At 55.7% G+C, this 4647-nt stretch overlaps 1 non-coding gene across 1 annotated transcript; it reads right to left on the reverse strand.

Annotated features, from left to right (window-relative positions):
• Positions 1-4322: 4322 nt before the first annotated feature.
• On the reverse strand, positions 4323-4394 carry TRNAM-CAU (transfer RNA methionine (anticodon CAU)). The gene has a single exon. It is a non-coding gene; the product is annotated as a tRNA-Met (tRNA).
• Between the last annotated feature and the right edge of the window lie 253 nt (positions 4395-4647).

Genomic DNA, 4647 nt, shown 5'->3' on the forward strand with positions numbered 1-4647 from the left:
CCGCTGCTGCCGCTGCTGCTGCTGGTCCGCCCCCTGCAGCTGCCAGAGCCAGTCCACCTCAGCCAGCCTCCTCCTGGCACTGCTGCAGGGGGAGCCGTATCCTGGGAGCGCCCTTGCCCTGCTCCCACCAAGGGCGGCTGACAGGCGACTGCAGCACCTACACACACTTCAGGACTGCACAGTAGCCAGCACAGGGGCAGCTCCTTGCAAAGGCCGAGGCAGTCGTTCACGGGAGCAACCAACGGAACCATCACAAATTACGTCTCTGCACATGCCAACATCATGTCAAGGCTGGAGAGTCATGGTGAAAGCACAGAGGATGCGCCAAGTGCAGAGCAACGACTGAGCTCCCATTCCTGTGGGGAAGAGGCTCACTTATTGCGCATGGTGCAGAAAAAGGAGGGCCCAGATCTCTCTGGGACTTGTTGCTTCATGGAAGGAGCTAGACTGCAAGGCATCTCAGGCGGTCACTAGTCCAAATGCCTGCCTAAAGCAGGGCTAGCCCCAAAGCTAGAGCAGGTGGCTCAATGCCTGAGCCCCACTGAAAACCGAGTGTGACACCCAGGCATGGAGAATCCCAAAGTTCTCCGGGCACCTGCTGCAGTGCTTCAACACTGCCTGAGAATCTCAGAATGGTACAAAGCAGCCCCTGCAGCCTGCTGTTGCTAAATGGGGAAGGCACTATGGAGCCAGGCAGAAGAAAAGTTGGTCTGCATTGGCCAGGAATCGCACCGGGGTCAACTGCTTGGAAGGCAGCTATGCTCACCACTATACCACCAACGCTCCTGGGCCACTCCTGCCTCCCGCTCCTCCAGCCCAGAGCCTGGCCTCCCTCCTGCTCCTCCACGTCCCAGTCTTGCCTGCCTCCTGCTCTGCCAGGTCACAAACTGCCCTCTTGCCTGCTCCTCCGCTTCACAGACTATCCCGCCTCCTCCTTCCAGACCCCTGCACACATACACACGACCTCAAGCTGCTGGCACGTGGGTGTGCTTCTCTGCGTGTGAGCTCTTGGCTACGGAAACTCCAGCTGCTGGGTGCTGCTAATGGTGACGCTCCCCATCTGCGTTCATACGTGGGCCAGCTGCGCACGTACTATGCAGGTGCGTGTGCGTTTGCGTGTACGTACCTGTGGTGGTTTAAGCACAGACAAACGCCCACCCAGCTGCTCACTACTTTCCCCACCCGCAGGGCGATGCGGAGCACTGAAAACACACTGAGAAATCTCTTGGCTCAAGATAAACACACGGACATGGCTTAGCAAAAACTCTTGTGGGAAAATCAGGCTTGACTTGGGCAAAATTAATTCTTTGCCAATTAAAACAGATGCAAGTAGTGAGAAAAAAAAAAGACAAACATAAAACACTGCCTTTCCTCTCCCCTGTGCCGGGACAACTGCAGTGCTTCACACCAGACTCCTCTACTCGCCCAAGCAGGACGTGTCTCTGCTCTTTCCCACTCTTTTTGTTCCTTCCAGCTCTCTCTGCCTGGCCTCTTTTGCCCTTTCTGGAATATGTTTTCACAGGGGGGCCACCAATGTAGACGACAGCTCAGCTGTCTTGTGCGGTGGGTCCACTGTGGAGCTGGAACTGACTGTGTCTGACACAGGGCAGCCCCTTATCTCTTCCCACAGAGGCCATTCTGCAGCACCCCCTGACCCCTCCACTACCAAAACCTTGCCATGTGTAGCCAATACAGTGCCCATGGGGAATACCAGAGGGCATAACGCTGAGGTAGCGCGGTCAGAGTCTGCCCCAGTCGGAGTCACAATCACGCTGTCCTGGGCTAGCGTGTGGTTGCATGATGTACCCTTTGGCTGAATTAAAAAGGCACAGCAACCAGCCTGGGTTTCTTCCTAGGCACTGGATATGTCCGTAGCTTGTAGACGTGTGTAGTAGTAGCTCAGCAATCAGTAAGTAAAAAGCAGGCAATGCTAGGGTAGCAATTCTCTGTCTATATAATGTGCAAATAGGCCAGGTGGATCATTCCTAGCACAAGTTTCTTGGTCTATGATGCTTGGTCGGATATGAGCATCCGCCACATTCCGTGCTGCGTGCCCGTAAACAATTTGTTTTGCAGGACTCCGCGCGTTACCTGTTCCTGGGCTAAAATCTGCCTTGTGCTGCCCCTGGTTTTGGGGATGGATGATTGCTTTGGTGAATGCCCGTGCCAGCACTGATGAATGATGAAGTACACGTGACCAGGACGTACCTTCCCCTACATACACGGGGGGCACCATTTTCTTTCAGCTGCCATTTTCTTATTAAGCACCATAACCACCATGTTTTCATACTGCTCTCTGATTGGCTGACAGCCATTTCTGGACCCCATCATGCCCACCTGCTCTCAGGCAGACCTGTGATTGGCTGTCAGGACCAGCCAACCCTACCTGTGTACCCAGAAGCACGTCAGGCAAGGAAGCCCCCACTCGCTAAACAAAGGGAAGAGGCAACTTCTGACAGCGTCATTCCCCGTGGGTTCTCCTATTGCTTTGTGATTGCCGGACGGCCATTTTTGACACTGTCATGCCCGCTTGTTCTCAGATCTCCCTCTCAGGGCCTGTCCGCTTCCTTTGGACCAAGAAGTGTTTGGATATAAAAAGATATACCGTGCAGTGGTATCCACTCTGGAATGAAGACGAGCACTTAGCACAGCGATATGCCTGTGGGTGGCCCATTGCCTGCAGAGCCAGAGGCCACCTCACAGTCAACATGCAAGCGATCTTCTGGCTTCTGGCCAGTCAGGCACTCAGGTAGCAGGGAGCTCACCTGCAGATACCCGTGCTATCTTCCTGCTGCCAGCTCGTGAAGCACTCAGGCAAAAAAGACCTATAGAGGTGGCCACTCTCAATTATCTTTGAAAGGTCACGACAACTGGGAGAGGTTCCTGATTCCTGGAAGGAAGTCATTGTCACTCCTATCTTTGCGAAAGGCGCAAAGGAGAATGGGGGCAACAGCAGGCCGGTCCGCCTCACCTCGATCCCTGGGAAGGGGAAGGAGCAACTCATCCTGGAAACCCTTTGCAGACACGTGAAGAACAAGAATGCGATTGGTCTTGTTTTCATTGTATTCTACTCCTAGCTCATTTCTGTCAGACTGTGCTTTTCTTGTGTTGGGGTGGGGGTGTGTTTGTGTGTGTGTGTGTGTGTGAGAGGGGTATTTGCTGGGAAATCTCAAGCTGCACTAGCCAGTGAGGAGAGTGGATTGGCATCAGGGACTGCCCAGGGTTGGAGCAGGACACTGGACAAACCAGGCCTGGGCTCCAGGCCTGGATTCTGCACAGACCTGTGGTACAGTCGAGGGTCCAGAGCACCTGCTGATGTGCACGTGGGAGTGAGGGGGTGGGTGTCCAGCACTGGATTCCAGTGCTGAGCAGCCAGAAGAGAAGGAAAGGCTCGGGCTATATGTGTGTTTTGTCTTGTAGTGAGCAATAAAAGACAAAGAAAACACCGCCATGCCTCCCAATTTTTCCAGGCTCAACTGCGCTCCTTCACTGCAGACTACTCCAGCATGGGTTCTCCACATGCTGTGCTTCTGAACAGGAAAAATCTCTTTCAGCGTGGGCTCTTCCACAGGCTTCAGGCCCCTCAGGAAAAGTCTTCACTGGCGTGCCTTCTCCGCAGGTTGCAGTTCCTTCAGGAATATCCACCTGCTCCAGCCAGCATGGGTGCCCTGGGTGCCACAAGCTTTGCAGATGGCTCAGTGTTGTGGAGGCCCCTGGAACCAGCTGTGTGTGTGGTGCAGGGCAGCCCCTCAGCTCTTCCCCACAGAGGCCACCCTGCAGCAGCCCCTCTCCCCACCACTACCAACACCTAGCCACGTATGGCCAATACAGTGCCCACTGGGAATACCTACTCAGCCCTGCTCCTGGCTGGAGCTGCGAGTGAGCACGGCAGCAAACAGACTAGGATGGAGAAAACCCCCAGATGTCAAGCTGATTGCATTGGTGTTTCCCAAAGTAGCACCAGCCTTGTCCTCCTCCTCCTCCCCACCTGCAGATTCCTGGAGGTCCCTGCTTGCGGCTGGGAAGTTGGGATTGAGCTGCCGGATGGGAAGGGAGAAATGCCTGTGTCCCCAGGACACCCGCTTCCTTGTGGGGGGAGCTCTGCCTGCTGCTCCACAGCCTCCCGTCTGCCTTGCCGAGGGGCACTATGGGAGTGCTGGCTCCTAAGGCGGCAAAGGAGAAAGAAGGTGGCAGTGGCAGAGAGAAGGGGCTGAGGGAACAGGAGGGCCATGGCCATGGGTGCCCAGAGAGCTAGAGCAGTGCAGGTTAAAAGTTGCGGGGAGAGGCAGCAGCTGTCAGGAGGAGGGAAAAAAAGCAACAATTAGCAGAGGATGGTTTCGATCCATCGACCTCTGGGTTATGGGCCCAGCACGCTTCCGCTGCGCCACTCTGCTCCCCCCAGCACCTCTGCCGGCACCTCCCACGGCCCTGCCTGATGCTCCCTGGCACTGCCAGCCCTCATGCCTCCTTCCCTTCCTCTGTCCTGTGCCCTCACCCGGGCCAGAAAATTGGCTCTCAGGAAAGTTCACCTCCTTTGCGCCTTCGCTGCGGAGCTCAAGGGCCTTGCCTTGCCCTTCTCCCCACATCTCCTGCCCATAACCCTGGATGGGGACTTTCTTCTTGACCACCCAAGCTGGCTCTGCAGGC

This window comes from Harpia harpyja, chromosome 14 (assembly GCF_026419915.1).
Source record: "Harpia harpyja isolate bHarHar1 chromosome 14, bHarHar1 primary haplotype, whole genome shotgun sequence".
NCBI lineage: Eukaryota > Metazoa > Chordata > Aves > Accipitriformes > Accipitridae > Harpia > Harpia harpyja.